Source organism: Pan troglodytes, chromosome 14 (genome assembly GCF_028858775.2).
Source record: "Pan troglodytes isolate AG18354 chromosome 14, NHGRI_mPanTro3-v2.0_pri, whole genome shotgun sequence".
In the NCBI taxonomy this organism is placed as follows: Eukaryota; Metazoa; Chordata; class Mammalia; order Primates; family Hominidae; genus Pan; species Pan troglodytes.
Window position 1 is genome coordinate 80891901 of NC_072412.2, and position 16751 is coordinate 80908651.

General features: G+C 41.0%; 1 long non-coding RNA gene across 1 annotated transcript in view; it reads right to left on the minus strand.

Moving 5' to 3' along the window:
* Positions 1-16290, minus strand: part of LOC134808235 (uncharacterized) — a 211845-nt gene extending 195555 nt beyond the window's left edge. Inside the window, exon 1 of the long non-coding RNA XR_010150771.1 lies at positions 16213-16290. This is a non-coding gene — a long non-coding RNA (uncharacterized LOC134808235). The remainder of the gene's footprint in view (positions 1-16212) is intronic.
* Between the last annotated feature and the right edge of the window lie 461 nt (positions 16291-16751).

Sequence of the window (16751 nt, forward strand, 5' to 3'; positions counted from 1 at the left end):
AAACCTAATGAACCAACCTCTGCTAGCTTCCAACTTTTCTTCTGCAGCTTTCTCACCTCTCTCAGCCTTCACACAATTGAAGAGAGTTAAAACCTTACACTGGCTTAGGCTTTGGCTTAAGGAAATGTTGTGGCTGCTTTGATCTTCTATCCAGATCATTGAAATGTTCGCCATAGCAGCAATAAGGCCATTTCAGTTTCTTATCATCCATGTGTTCACTGGAGTAGCAGTTATCATTTCCTTCAAGAACTTTTCCTTCGCATTCACAGCTTGGCTGTTTGGCACAAGAGGTCTAGCTTTTGGCCTATCTTGGCTTTGGACATGCCTTCCTCATTAAGCTTAATCATTCCTAGCTTTTGATTTAAAGTGAGAAACGTATGACTCCTCTTTCACTTCAACAGTTGGAGGCTATGATAGTTATTAATTGGCCTAATTTCAATCTTGTTTCTCAGGAAATAAGGAAGTCAAAGGAAAGGGAGAGAGATAGGGGAACAGCCAGTTGGTGGAGTGGTCAGATCACACACAACATTTACCAGTTAAGTCTGCAGTCTTACATGGGCATGGTTCATGATGTCCCAAAAACAATTAAAATAGGAACATCAATGATCACTGATCCCAGATCACCATAACAGATAAAATAATGATAATAAAAGTGTGAAATAACTGCAAAGATTGCCAAAATGTAACACACAAACACAGAGTGAGTACGTGTTGTTGGAAAATTGGTGCCAGTTGACTTGCTCAAGCCAGGGTTGCCACAAACCTTCAATTTTTAAAAAATGCAATTTCTGCAAAGCACATAAAGCTGATAAAATGAGATATCCCTGTATGATATGCTTTCATAGAATCACATTCCTTTCCTTCAGAGTAAATATGTTAATGGATAGTTATACAATTATCAGGATAGTTATTTAATTAACTTCTGTTTCCTATGCCATACTATAAGGTGCATGAAAACAGGCAAGATGTCTATTTTTGTTTGCATTATACCCTCAGCTCTGGCACTGTATCCAGCACATAATATATGCCCAAGGTATTTTTTGAATTTGTGACTAGTAATCTGTCATTTATTGAGATGTTTTCACAAATGACATTTCAAAAATTCTCAAAAGAAAAAAAAAAGGAAACCTACACCTACCATTTTATCCAGCTATGCTACCGCTAGGTACTTTTTCCAGCAATTTTATTTATAATAGCCAAAAAACTACTGGAAACAGCCCATTGCATGCAATAGATGAATAGATAAATGTGAAGTATCCATATAGTAAATCAATACTCAGCAATAATTATGCTCAAAAAATATATTTTATGTTCAAAAGATAATTTAAAAAGGAATAAACTATTGACACATGCAGCAACATAGAAAACCTCAAAAATCTTTAGCTGAGTGAAAGAAGCCAGATACAAAAAAGTGTATGCTGTAGGATTTCATTTGTATAAAGTTCTAGAAAATCCAAACTAAATTATAATGTCAGAAAGCAGGCCAGTGATTGCCGGGGGACAGTGAAGATCTGTGAGAAATTACCACAAAGGAACAAAAGAAAATTGTAGGGGTGACGGAAATGTTTATTATCTTGATTACAGTGACCATTTTATATGTGTGTACACATGTCAACAAACATCAATCTTATCTTTTAAACATAGGCAATTTATTATTTGTCAATTATACCTTAATAAAATTGGAAGCTTATAATTCAGTAGGAATTATTAAGATCTCAATGTAAGCATAATATGTATTTAAAATGTCCGAAAAAATATATGGAAAGGATACAAATTCCAGGATTTTGCTATTACTTCGTTATTTAGTCATTCAACAATTATATCTTATTTTTAATAGAAATTAGTCAAATAAACAGACACTTCTCAGAAGAAGACATTTATGTTGCCAACAAACATATGAAAAAAAGCTCAACATCACTGATCATTAGAGAAATGCAAATCAAAACCATAACATACCATCTTACACCAGCCAGAATGGCGATTATTAAATAGTCAAGAAATAACAGATGCTGGAGAGGCTGCAGAGAGATATGAAGAGTTTTACATTGTTGGTGGGAATGCAAATTAATTCAACCATTGTGGAAGACAGTGTGGTGATTCCTCAAGGATCTAGAACCAGAAATACCATTTGACCCAGCAATCCCATTACTGGGTATGTACCCAAAGGAATATAAACCATTCTATTATAAAGATACAAGCACATGTATGTTTATTGCAACACTATTCACAATAGCAAAGACATGGAATCAACCCAAAGGTCCATCAATGATAGACCAAAGAAAGAAAATGTGGTACATGTACACCGTGGCATACTATGCAGCCATAAAAAGGAATGAGATCATGTCCTTTGCAGGCACATGGATGGAGCTGGAAGCCATTGTCCTCAGTAAACTAATGCAGGAATAGAAAACCAAACACTGAATGTTCTCACTCATAAATGAGAGCTGAATAATGAGAACAAATGGACACAGGGAGGGGAACAACACACACTGGGGCCTGTTGGTAGGGGATAGGGAAGAGGAAAAGCATCAGGAAAAATAGCTAATGCATGCTGGGTTTAATACCTAGGTGATGGGACGATAGATGCAGCAAACCACCATGACACGTTTACCTTTATAACAAATCTGCACATCCTGCACATGCACCCCGAAACTTAAAATAAAAATAAAGAAATCAGGCAAATAAAACAACTAAGAAATTCTACAACTTGTAACTAAAAAGTAACCCTTAAAATAATATTCCCTCTCATAAACTTTGTAAACTAAAGATAACAAATAAAACACTTTTATTCAGATATTTATTTCCTGAGATTGCTAGAAAATATAATGATTTGAGTCCCAGAGTCTTTGGGGATATATTTTCTATAATGGCCTTGGAAAGTGGCATGACCAGAATTTAAAATCTATCAATCAGAAGGAGCAAAATTTTTTAAAAGGCAGTATTTCTAGCAATAACAACAGCAAACAACTCTTCCACTCTTTACCTTCCTTGTTCTTTATTTGTTATTCAAGTCTAGCAATCTGTGTTTAAGTAAAACCTTTGAGCATTTTTGCTACAGGCAAAATTTTATATTCTCTTAGTTCTGTGATATGGAGGAGTCAGCTATTTCAATTTTTTGCAGACTAAATAGAATATTAATGGCCCTAATGATTTTTAAATACTATCAGCAAGGTTGTTTAAAATGACTGTGTCATAGCAACAATCAATAAGATAATGAATGTGAAAATACTTTGTACGTGGCAAACAGCTATCCAAGCATCTGTGAAAAGATGGAAATTTTTTAAAACTATTTTTCAGATGAAAGTCATTTGAAAGAATAGATGGTAAACAATCATAACTTTTTCAAATAAAGGAAGTATTAAAAACAAAAGGCAGACTAGCATAGGTCACTTGAGAAAATGGAAGCCCACGGTCAGTTGTTTTAACACAGGGAGAAATAATTTTACAAATGGGAAAATAAACAAATTAGAAAGTATGCTACTTTTTAAACATCCAGAGAAAAATGTTCCTTAATTATCTTCAGCTCTGGGAATCTTAAATCTAGAAGGGTGTTTACCAAAATATTTTCATAGAACTATTCTACATCAATAAAATGTTTCATAGTCAAATAAGTCTAGAGCATATTGAGTCAAACAAGGCTAAAAGGTTATTAGAGAAATTTTCATAAACTCTAATATGATAATAATAATAATATGAAAAGAGAAGATAATATGAAGAGAGGAATATATTATGCAATCTTTTCTAAACTTACTTGACTACAGAATTATTTTTGTCTTGAAGCCTCTCACGGGCCTAACATGGTTCATTTTTATCTAGAAACACCATGAATTAATCAGTATATGTGATTTAACAATTCCAGAGCCTAATGAAGACCAGAGTACATGAGCCTAGCAAAAGAAAATTACATATATACAACTTTGACTACATTGGTTTGAGTAAATGAGGAGATCATTGATTACCAAAACCTTGCATAAAACCATAAGGGGTTTGGTTACAGAAAAATACGAGAGAAGCTCGTGTCTACACGGAAAATGAAATTGTGGGAATAAAAGGAACTCTTTATGTTGTCCAAGTAACTTCTATTTCGTGAAACCCAATTTGTGTGAAAAACCAGAACTCCAATTAAAACAAATTCCAAAACCCAGAAAATGATGAGACTTCAAGAACCCAGTGATAGCTACAGGTACGTGTTTATCAAGCTGGCATTCATGAAGCCCTGGCCCTGCCTGAGTTCTCCATGAACTCTGTCCTGCTTGGTCCCTGGGTACCTTGCACAAGAGTGGCTGGTTCTACCACCCATCAGCCATGTCCCTCCTCATTCCTCATCCCTCTTCAATGGCCTAGGAAGTCTCAGTCACTTTCTGGACATCAAGCTGGAACTTGGAGTCTCTGGGCAGTGATTATCAGACTCAGGGTTTCTGTGTACGGTTGAGCCATGCGTGCACTGCACAAAGGCCAAAGGAGCAAGAAGGGCCTGAATCTGCATTATGCTTGCCAAGTGGTGTTCCCTGGCATTGGGCTGCTTTGGTCTGGAAAAAGAGAGCCTTTGACTTTTGCAAAAAGACATTGGTCAGCTGGCCAAGCATGCACCTGCCAGCCTTCCTCCATGCAGAGGGGTGCCTTTTTCTAATTCTTCCACTTAGAGAATTTTTCTCTTAATTCCCACAAAGGCAAATGATTGGCTTGTTGCTTGGCCCATCTGCCTTGTCCCTTACTCAGTTATCTCTACTCTATTGCCTGAGAGGCACCTTGTGGTTCTGGTGACATGAATAAAGGTCTTCTCTACAGGACAAGACACAGACACCTGAACCTGAACCTGTTAGCCTAGAAATGCTTCTCCCCTCTCCTCCCCTTCCCCAGGGTAAAAACAGCAAAAGGACTTAAGAGAAAGAAAGAGAACTGCTGAGAAGTGGAGACATATCGGGTGTATTTCAAAAATAAAACCCCCATTACAGAACCTGTTGGCCTAACCCAGTCTCTAGATGGAACATTCCTGGGCCAGGTGTCTACCATCTGGGTCTGCTCCACATAACAGGAGCAGAAGGGTAGGGCTGGCTGTGGGCAGTGGAAGAGTGATATGTCTGTTCTCAGAGAAAGTGAACATGCCTGGACAAGCGCACACTAAGACATCTACTATTTTTCTCTAGGCTTGGGGATGATGATAATTTTATATATATTAAATAGTCCTGCTTCTTTAACTTTCCACATTTTATTTTATATCCCAATGTCTTGAACTACAGCTTTTATATATGCACTTTTTTCAAGTTTAAAGTCTCCTTTTAGGTGTGAAACTGAGAGCTTTATAAGCACTTGGGGAAAGGTCTGAATCTTGAACTGTGCAAGGGAGAATAACCTGGTGATGCTTCATGGCTTATGCCTGTTTTCCGTACCTAATAGCCAGTACCTCTTCTAAAACATGTTCACATTGATACTCACTTGGCCATCCAGTAGGAATCTATAAAGGGAAAAATAAGCAAACTCTTCCACCAGGAGGATAGCTTTGTGAAGGAGTAGTTCCCTCCAACTCCTTCCCAAATTCCTTTAGCGATTCTTATTCCTGCTTGAACCCAAAAAATGACCTGGCCACAACCATGAGCCTCAGAATAATACTTAAAGAGGAAAAAAAACAGATTCTGTTAGATACTGACAAAGTAATAAGCTTTACTCTTTGCCAGGAAAATTACAGCGCTGTGGTTCCATATGTCCCTCTTCTATGACATCTCTCTCTACCTTGTGGAGGTTGCACATAAAGTCTTTCCCTAAGGAAGGTGAAATGTAGGTAGGGCTAGAAAGAATAAAAATTAAAAACCTCCCATGCCCTCACCAAGAATCCCCATATACACCCAGGCCAGCATAGAATTCCCCCAACCCAAAAATGTGGTCTGGAAACAGACAATGTAGGAAAGTGAGACATCAAAAGAAGTGACTGTACAGCTTCTGACAACACAATGAAATCAGAAAGACAGCTCAGGCAGGCTCCTTTGGAATTGCAGCTCCCATTCCTTCAGAGAGAACTCCTGATGCTTATTTCTTCCATGTTAGAATTAGTTTAACACTCATTCCTGATGCCCTCTCTGCGGGTCGGGACATTTTTCATTCCTCTCCAGGATGTTCAGGGAAGCCTTCACTGTAGGAAAACAAAGCATACACCACGACCCTCACAGGACCAGACACGCTGACCACTTTCTCCTGGAATCCTCAGCAGACTTCTCCCTACCAGCGCTGTGCAAACCATTTGCAGCTGGGTTTTTTCCTACTTGTGAAACAACATTGTCTTCCCAGCAGAGCGCGACTTATTTGATGAATGGTGGCAGAGGGCTAAGGTGGAAATGGATTTTGATTGCTTTGATTGCAAGAATCCAGACGTTTAAAAATGACCTAGATGGCTTAACCCCTTCTTACCTGCACTACAGTAAATGAAATAAAAATATATATATGTATACTCAAGACACAAAACAGAAGATGAAATAGCTGTTTTTCTCAGTGTGTTTGAAGCACTGTGATATTTACAGTCACATTTTAAAAACTATCGTATTACATAAATAATACATTAATATATTTCAGCAAAAAAAGATTCAAACAACATAGAAGTACAGAGAGTAAAATGCAAAAGTTTCCTTTTTACTCCTCATGCCCTGCCATTTTTCTCCCCAAGGGTAACCAAATTTACAGATTACTGTATATGCTTCTCATCATTTTTCTCTGTATTTAAATAATAAATGTTTCCTAAACATAGTTTCTGCCTGTTGCTTTTTTCCTTTAACAGTACATCTTTGAAATTTCTCCATGTCACTATATTCGGGTCTCTCATTCTCTTTAATGGCTGCAGAATTGCTGTGTTTTAATATGGTAGAAAATTATAATTGTGTTTTCATGGCTAAAAAAAAACTTTGAAAAGGAAGCATACTATTTGCTGGTTCTGCAGTAACTTTTTGAAAAATTAAGTGGTAGCTTGCAAAAGCATGCTTAAATTGCTAGTCACTGAAAAAATGCTTAACAAAATGAGCCACATTGCTCACTGCTCCCAGTAGCAGCCTAGCACGGACCCTGCCTGGTAATCCAGCAAGTCTTGGAGGAAGTTCTTTGGGTAACAACTCTTTGCAATAGTTCCTTGAAACTGGCTAAGTTCATATAGTTTCCAATCCTGACAATGCTTTACATATAGCCTGTATGATCCTGTAACCCTCCAAGTCTTTAACAAAAAGAGAAGATTGTTAAGAAGACGGAAAACAAGAAATAAAAGAAGAGCCACACTGAGTTGTTAGGTTGATTTTCCTGACTGTGTTTACGCCTTTCCATAAATCCTGGAACGGCTGGGCACACCTTCATTAAATTAGGTGTTCTTGATTGGGTTACTCTCACCTTTTTACAACCCCGGATCTCTGTTTTCCCAGTGAAAGATTAATCTCTTGCTCTTCACAATTTAAAGATTCTTTTTGGTAACCAAGTTTCAGTTATTGAACAGATACACATCACGAAATGTTTTCTAGGACTTTTCTTTTTAAGACGGTATGGGGGGCGTGTGAGGGGAACAAAACTAACAGCATTCTGTTATCCTCAGGAGCCTATACTTTTAAGTATTTTTAGTTTTTCCCCAGGAGCAAATAACATGGTCATTTCATGTCAGCCTGTTATGCATTAGCACAACTCTGATCAGCGCCATCAAAGGTTATTGATAGTACCAATAATATAGATGTTGGAAAATTTTGCATTGATTTAATGCCTGAAATCAATCAACCTTTCACTATTCTCTTTCCTTTCCATTGCTCCTGCAGACTCGGATAACATTCAGTTCCTGAATCTCCAGAGCCTCCTGTAAAGGGGTAACGGAATCCATCAGAGAGTCTAGTAATCTACAGCTCCTGGATTAGAACCCATCAAAAGCTAGAATAGGTCATTTTACCATCAAAAGAACATCGCTCCTTCAAAGAAATGTCAAAACTCAAGCAGTCTTTTCACTCTGAGGTGGCCTTATTTATAGACATTTCTGGTTTCATTTCTCTTGCAATACTCTGTGATACCCAGGACAGTGGCCCATGGATGGCAGCAAAGCCTCGCAGCTGAGACTATGTCTGAATGCAGCTCAGGCTCTCCTCCACATTCCATTTGTTCAAGTAACTTTTCCAGGGCTATGCAGTCAGGCCAATTATCTTAGAAACAAGCAATTATAACCACATTCACAGCTCCCTAAAAGGGTGAGTGCATTCTAGTAACAATTTCTCATGAAAGAAAAACAGTAATTGAAGGATTGGCAAGGCTATTGCAACAGACCAAGACCTCTGGGAAGACATTTAATAGCATGCAGAAGTACACACACACACACACACACACACACACAGTCCACTTGCTTTCCCACCAGAGGAATTTTTCCTTCCCATCCAAATCTACCAAATATTTTCTGGAGGAAAAAATACAGAGAGACCAGAGGAAACAAAATAGATGAAGGTATAACTGGCATTCTGGGTTCCGGCCATGCATTATTCCTTAATATCTATATGTTCACCTCTTGCTTCTCTATTATTGAATGTAAGTCACAGTGTAAAATATTGGCAAAGTATCATTCCTGAGATAATACATGTGGAAGCACTTTAGAAAAGCTAAATCGGGTGGATCACTTGAGGTCAGGAGTTCAAGACCAGCCTGGCCAAAATGATGAAACCCTGTCTCTACTAAAAATACAAAAATTAGCCGGGCATGGTGGTGCATGCCTGTAATCCCAGCTACCTGGGAGGCTGAGGCACGAGAACTGCATGAACCTGGGAGGCGGAGGTTGCGGTAAGCAGAGATTGCACCACTGCCCTCCAGCCTGGGCAACACAGTGAGATTCCATCTCAAAAAAAGAAAAGAAATGGTAAATCATTTTATCTACCTAAGGTAAATGTAGTTATTTTTGGAGCCTAATTCACATCTTTATTGATAGAACATACTATCAGCTCAAACTAGGCATGGCACTCTGAAGCAACCAAACTATCCTACATTCACTATAAGATATATCGCTCTAAAAGTCTACAACAGTCCTCCAGATCTCAGTCTTGATCAACTACAGCACACACACTAACACATATTGTGGCCTTCTTGCATATATTCAAATGCTTATATACACTGCTTTAGCTCTAATTGTCCAAGGGCTATTTTTCTAAGACAAGGTGGTAAATTCTTTAAGGGTAAGGATTTAATGTAATATTTGTATTTCCCACAACAGAGTATAAGGCTTCGCACATCAGCAGCAATCAGTAACTAGTTGTTGAATTGATTAACTATCAGACATTCATGATAGTTTTTCAGATATTGGACCTCTGGAATGACATATGATTTGAGTAGACTGGTAAAAACGTTATCTGAAAGCATGTACGTTTGCCTAAAGGAAAAGAAATGTGTATTTATTTACTTATTTATTTTTATTTCTTTCTTTAGGCAAAAAATACACACACACATATACTGTACATACACAAACACAGACACATTGCATACATATATATATATACATATATATATATGGGCAGCAAGGCTACTAGTTCCATTTGGCTCTGGAAAACAAGAACGACACACCATTTTGGAAGAGAAAAGGGACGTCTAACCTTGCCGCTTTGTTTTGTTTTTCATGCATCCAGACCAGAGTATTAGGACAGAGGGGAGACAAAAGGTAATTGAGCTGGGATTCGGGGGAAGCATTTTGTAAGTGAATAAAAGGCCACAGTGATGAGTTCAGTGGCAGGGGGTTTTCCAAACACATCTCCAGAGAATCTGGGGTGAACCTAAATAGAAAGACTTTCTTTCTCAAAACGCATAAAATCGGTTTAATATTTGCCTCTCGCCTGCGCGGGTGACACCAGTCTGTACCTCAGAGCCCAGCTCCGGGTGCCGCGGATCCCTGGAAGGCTGAGCGGGGGCGGAGCGCCATCTACTGGTTATCAGTGCGACGGGCGCCCGGCAGGTTTCCGGAGCAGAGCCTGCGCGCTAACTGTGCATCATTTAGTCAAGAGGGCGTCTGGAGTCCAGCTGCTCCGAAGTTAGGCTCCAGAGAGAAATGACAACGTACATACACTTTCCCACCCCTTCCCTTACCTAGCTCTCCTCCTCCAATTATCCTTGAGAAGAAAATGCAGAGAGAAAGACATGGAAACACTCCCTCAGAAACGCAGTGGGGAGTGGGGAGGGTGGCACGGGATTTTGTCTGGGCGGGGAAGAGACTAGGGTTTGTCTCTGTACGCTAGGTTTTAGAAAAGACTTGCACCCTTGCTGGGTGCCTTCTCCTCCACCCGCTGAGCTCACTAGCTAATGAGGCTGCTGGATAACCGAGGGCTCAGGGGGCGACCTGGACCAAAGGGGCAGTGGGACGGGGCTGCAGGCAGGTCTGGCCCGAGATGCATGGTGCGGCCCTGTCAAACCCTGGCCAGAGGAGATGCTGTCACCCCAAGAGGAGCAAAAGCCCCATCTTCCTCTGTGTCCAGCTTTCCACTGGCCTAAAAGACGGCTTCCTTCTGGGGCAGCCTCTGTGTCTCCCAGGACTACTGGGGGGCTGGCCAGCCCCCACAGGAGTGCCTCTCTTTGGAGGGTCTACTTTCTTCCAACAGCTCCCCACCCTTCTCTAGACCAGGGAGTAGTTTGATCGTCAAATCACCTTCATTGATTTCTGACAGAGTGAGTGCTCTACCACAGGCAGACACCCCTTTGGGCAGTAGCCCACTACTAGAATCGGCATCAGGAAGTCTCCACGTGCAAGAGTTCAAAGAACCACAGAATTATCTATTTCAAAGCGTTGGTAGATGCAAAGCCGAAATTCACACCAGGGCCCATAGTTTCCTAACTATCATGTTGGGATGAAGAGTACAACAAATCACGTCTGTAAGGCTTCTGATAAGTGACTTTGTCAAAATGAGAAGCCGTTTACTTACAGAAAGCACAGCGACATCAGGTTAGTGAGTGTGACACAAGCAAGATAGTTTACACCACATCTTCTGTCTACTCCTCCCCAAAAGTCCTTCCTCAGGAGGTCTGAAGTCAGCCCCATCACCCACCCTATGCTTCAGCAAAACCGCTACCAATAAATCTCAGAGGCTGGCAATTCTTTGACTCCACAGACTTGGAGAAGACATCTGAAAAAGATGAGAACTTTTAAAAGAGAACAGAAAACACATGTTTTCAAAGAAGATGATGACTTTTTCTGAAAATAAGGCAAGGAATGCTACATTAGATTAGTCCCAGGTTATCTCCATTTGGCCAAATACTCTTAAAATACCAGGACACAAACCAAAGAAGCACACTGCTAATGTATTTTACAACCTTACGAAACTTAGCAGAAAGGGCCTATAATTTAATTGTATGGGTTTGGGTTTTCAGTTACTTATAACCCCGTGACAATCTCTGTAAAAGAATAAAGCAGGGATTACGAATAGTGGTTATGACATAAATTTCTAGTATATCTACGGCATTAAGCACCTGAAAAACATCTATTCTTTATATGACACAATGTCCTCTTCTTCTTTCAAAACCTCTGCAATACTTAAGATCCTCTTTTTTTAGGAAACTACATCTTAACAATCTCTAATAGAGTCACTAAATGAAGCAGCACCTAAATATTGGCATGTGTGGAGGGCTGTTGATAAAATAGGGAGGTGGGGACCACTGGGGGGGCAGGGGATGTGTCCTAATGCATTTGGTTCTGCATGTTCTGTGTTGGCCATAACTCTCTTGTTAAACCATCAACTCCTCCTGGACAGAAAGATTTTGTTTTTCTTTCTGCACCATGGTTCGGGTACCTAACACAGTGCTATTGTATTAGTCCCTTCTCATACTGTTACAAAGAAATACCTGAGACTAGGTAATTTATAAAGAAAAGAGGTGTAACTGGCTCACAACTCTTCAGGCTATACAGGAAGTGTGATGCTGACATCTGCTCAGCTTCTGGGGAGACCTCAGGAAACTTACAATCATGGTGGAAAGCAAAGGAGAAGGCAGAAATTCACATGGCCAGAGCAGGAGGAAGAGAGACAGGAGGGAAGTACCACACACTTTTTAACAACCAAATCTCATGAGAATTCACTCACTATGCAGTACCAAGGGGAGATGGTGCTAAGCCAGTCATGAGAACTCCACTCCCATGATCCAATCACCTCCCAGCAGGCTCTATCTCCAACACTGGGGATTACAACTGAACATGAGATTTGGATGGGGACACAGATCCAAACCACATCAGCTTTACAAAGAGCAAATGCTTGAGCAATACCTTGTTCCTGCCAGCTCAGCCTGCCCTGATTCTGAGCAAATCTGCACTTAAGGGGGAAGCATGAAAACTACTCAGCCAGCCCCATGAGGCACTTTCATGGTCAAATCAGACTCTGAACCAGGTATCTTAGGAGGAAGCTCGGAACAGAAGCATTCTCTTGGCTGCCATATGGGACCAGAATCTCCAATGAGGACAGAGATCTTTCCTGTGGCCCCAGAGTCCTATCTAGCCCCACCTCCACCCCCAAGTTGGCTTTGCCATAGATGAGCTCCTATTATGGGCCTGTGTCTAGATGCTGGCTGGTAATTCCAGCCTATGTATTCATCACTCCTGAGCACAGTTCATCTTGCGCTGCTTCTGGATTGCTGAGCTCTGCTCTTCAGTGAGAGCCAGGACCTGCTTGCCTGGCCTGCTAGACCCTGAATGTCCCTGTCTCTCTGAATCAGGTTCTTCGCCACCTTATCTCACCTTGAACTCTGTGAGGGTACATGGTTTGCTGATTTTGACTGTTATTGATGATTCTTTGCATGTCTTTGTATGCCCGAGTACCTGGCCTAGGGAAGAGGTACATATACAGTAAATGTAGGTGGAAAACAAACAAATCGATAAATACATAATACCAGTAATGCCTATTGACATCACTTCTTGGGCAGGGTCTGCAGCTCTCCAGAATGAATTTATCCATGATAGGTACACTGCATATCTTGTCTCAGCATCCCCTGTCCCCTGCCTTCCCTTGTAGATACAAGTCTAAAGATAAGTTAATATCCCAGACTTCTTCCCCAGAGCCTGCCCCATTCCAGTGGGCAGGTGTTGAACCAAGTTCTGGGTCTTTCAGAATCACCATCCAGTCATGAGAAGACAGCCATACCCCTGATGCATTCCCAAGTTGTGGTAGATATGATGAGAGGCAGGTTTGGAAACTGCATCCACCCTAAACCCACCATTTTATTTAACCAACACTTAGAGTACTTGCTTTGTGCAAGGCACTGATTTAATCCTTATAATAACACTATGGTTATTATCTCCTTTGGCCCACAAGAAAAATGAGACATGGTGGGCTTCAGCTACCTATCCAAAGGCCCACAGTGGCAGGGCTGCGCATTGACCTTTGGCAGGTGGGCTCCGGAGCCCATGTTTTTATCGTCCAGCCCACACTAACTCTCCAGGCTGTGACCACTCGTGAGGCTCTTCTAGTCACCCTATCAGGAAAGAAGACAAGGATAATTTGGCACAAGCTCAAACTTGTAACAAATATGAAACTACTAAATTAATGCTACCTAGTCTGTTCATTGCTTCTGTGCCCCAACAAAACACAAGTTATTTCAGAGATGGGACGAGGCCACAGCAATTCTTCAGCTGAGCGGTAAGACTAAGGCAGGAGGGATTCAAAGGAAAGGAAGATTGGGAAGGGTTTAAGTAGAACTGAAAGGACATAATGTATTGGTCAAGGAGGATTTAAGAGAGACGGCAGAATCTAGGGTGGCTCCTGTATGATTAGTGCTGTAAATGATGGGACCTTTAACAAAAGTTAGGAATATGATGTAAGAGCAGGAGAAGGCTTACTTTTGTATGGGCCGAGAAACACAAAGGTGATTAAGACACGCTCTTCCCAAGAATTATATGTAATGTAAATGATACCATCTTTAAAAAATTGCTAAAAGATCTGAAAATATTTTAGGCCCATAGAAATTGTTATTTACCTAAAATGTGATTATGTTCTACTCACAGGATCACCCATATATATCATTAAATGTGCAAAATTGCACACACTTTTATGATTTCATATTTTCAAACTTACACATGGACATGATTACGCTTCTAAGAGCTGGGGTTATGCTTCTAGCCAGAACCGTCTGGGAGGTAAAGGCCCATCTGTGCTCCAGATTCCCATTCATCTCCCCAGGAGGCTTTCAGGAGCCCAGGGTGTGTAGGGAATGCCTGCCAGGCAGGCCCCAGGTGTGGAAAGCATGCACAGACATGGTCTCACCCAGGAGTAGGGCCAGCTGGGTCCTGCTCAGAGGGATTCAGGATTGAGACCAAACATTTGATTTGAAGCAGGACATTCCTGCAGTAAAGGAATCACACACTCTAATATTGGAAACACGCATGGGATTCTTTGCTAAGATTTCAGTTGGCTGTAAGTGAAAGTACAGAAACACTGGAGAAACAATTCAGATAATCTCTAAAAAAGACATTGCAGGCTGGTGACCATAAACTACAGACGCACTTAGATGGACAGTAACAGACATTCACATGTAGCCAGTTTTCCAGTGACTCACACTGAATTTTCTGCAATCATCCTTCCTCTTGTTTTCCTGATTCCAGCCTCACAGATAGCCCATGTGAAATCCATACCTACACTTCCTATTGCAAAGCACCTATGACCACCGACTACGTTGACAACAGGAAACTTCACAGTATTTAGTATGATTTGAGTACAGCCAATCAAAAGTGTCTCCCTAATGAGTACATAGGAAGCTAGGGTTGCTGGCAAATAAAAATACAAGGCTCCCAGTTAAACTTGAATTTCAAATAAATAGCGATTTTTTTAGTAGAAATGTGTCCCATGCAATATATGGACAAACATGTACTAAAACATTTTTTATTACTCTAATATTGAAATTTAACTGTGCATCCTCTATTTTACCTAGCAACCGTATGTGAGGCTCCAAATAGTTTGGATTTTGATGGCGTTGGAGCTTTAAAAAAATCCTCTACGATATGCAAGTTCCCACAGGAAAAGCAAAAAATAAGCTGCTGCTAAATATGATTTTATAAAGGACATAAAATTACCTTTACTCAAACCCTGTTAGAATCTTCTCCTCTTCCCCAACTTTTTTTTTTTTTTTTTTTTTTTTTTGAGACACAGTCTCATTCTGTCCATTCTGTCACCCAGTCTGGAGTACAGTGGTGTGATCTCAGCTCACTGCAACCTTTGCCTCCCGGGTTCAAGCGATTCTCGTGCCTCAGCTTCCCAAGTAGCTGGAATTACAGGAACCCGCCACCACGTCTGGCTAATTTTTTTATTTTTAGTAGAGACAGGGTTTCGCCATGTTGGCCAGGCTGGATTGCACCCTTGCCCTCAGCCCCTACACTTACTGGGCCACAAAACTACCTCCCAACTAGCTGTTATGGACTAAATTGTGTTCTCCTAAAATTCATATGTTGGAGCCCTAACCCTCAAAGTGACTATTTGGAGATACAGCCTTTAAAGTGGTATTTGAGGTTAAATGAAGTCATAAGCATAGGGTCTTAATCAGTATGACAGATGTCCTTATAAGAAGCAGAAGAGACATCAAGGATGTACACTCAGAGACAATGTCAGGTGAGGACACAGTGAAGAGGTGGCCATCTGCAAACCAAGCAAAGAGGTCTCAGGAGAAACCAAACCTGCCGACCCCTTGATCTTAGACTTTCAGCCTCCAGAACTGTGAGAAAATAGGTTTCTGTCCTTTAAGTTTCCCCGATCTGTGGTATTTTGTTAGGCCAGCCCAAGCAGACTAATATACTAGTTTTCACATTTGTTTCTCTCCTCTGGCAACACTCCTCAGCCTCATAGCTGGAAATATTGCTACAGTCTTCTATGGGGATCTCCAACTCTATTAGATTCTGTTAAAGTGAGCCAGGAAACACAGATCCACCTAAAACCCAAATCTAATAAAGCCACTCTGCTGAAAGCTTTTTAACAATTCCTTGCTTGGACTTCTCAGCTGTCTTTGGCCAGCCTCAGTGTTGTCCCAGCGTCAGCTCACACAGGCTCAGGAGAGCCACCTACACTCATCTCAACTCCACTTTCAGTGGCACCAACTGGCCAAGGGGTGGGTAAGTATTTACACCGTGTAACCTGCAAACACAAATCAAGGCTTTTTTTTTAAATTAGAGAGCCAATTGTTAAACATTTACCAGCCCACTACTGCCGCCATCAGGATACACTCAGCTCCAAGAAACAAACAAAAAATGCACCCAATGACAGATGTACCTACCAGTGATTCTCAAAATGTCCTCCCAGACCAGTGACACAGCCAGGTGGGAAGGGCTTCCTGGCAGAACTCCAACCCGCCTGCGCACTGGGAGGAATGCGCACGGGGGAGGAGCCACAGAAATTCACACCCTTTGCAGCCTGGAGGAGCCTGGCCCCGCCCTCTTCCTGGGTGGAACCTGGGATTCAAACTGTGAGGCAGAAAGCCCAGCGGGCAGGAGGCACACTCTCTCACTTTGCTAAGAATCTCTGTTTCCCTTTTTGTTCCTTTTTTGCCCAATAAATCCCACTTTTCTCATTCTTCAAATTGTCTGCGAGCCTAAATTTCCATGGCCGTGTGACAAGGACCCCGTCTTTAGCTGAACCAAGGAAAAGTCCCACAACACCAGCAGTGCCAGCGGCAGAAGCAGCCTGAAATTTGTTAAAAATATAACCTCTCAAGGTCCTTCTCCTAGATCTACTGAATGGAAAACTCACCCAGCAATCTGGGTTTAAACAAGCAATTCAGCTGACTCTGATACCCACTTAAGTTTGAGAACTATT